The following is a 426-nucleotide window of genomic DNA, read 5'->3' on the forward strand; positions in this document are numbered from 1 at the left end:
AGAGACTCACAGGCAGCTCTGTGTCAGATAGAGCAGCAGTAATGTGCTGTGAGGAAGAGGAGGGGGTGAACGTGTCCCCCAGCACAGTGTGCGTGGGAGAAGAGACATTGTGTGGGGAGACGTGTGTGTATGCGGGTCGTAAAAAACCAGAGAAAGAAGCTGTCAGGAAACTGCTCTTTATTCAGCAGGTGGTGGCCCTGAAAAGGGCCGCTGTTTCCAACAGCTGAATCACACACGTTCCCCGCGCCCCGTCATTGCTGTCTCTATTTACGGGGGGGCCTGGATGAGGGGTCGACCAGGTGTCGGCCACTCGTCACCCCATGCGGGCCCGCCTGGCGAGAGGAGGAGGAGCGGGGTCAGGCAGAGGGGGACGCTGCGGTGCGGCGGCCGCAGGGACTGCTGGGTGCCCGGCTCTGTAGCTATGAT

Source organism: Monopterus albus, unplaced genomic scaffold (assembly GCF_001952655.1).
Source record: "Monopterus albus unplaced genomic scaffold, M_albus_1.0 scaffold67.1, whole genome shotgun sequence".
NCBI classification, from domain to species: Eukaryota; Metazoa; Chordata; class Actinopteri; order Synbranchiformes; family Synbranchidae; genus Monopterus; species Monopterus albus.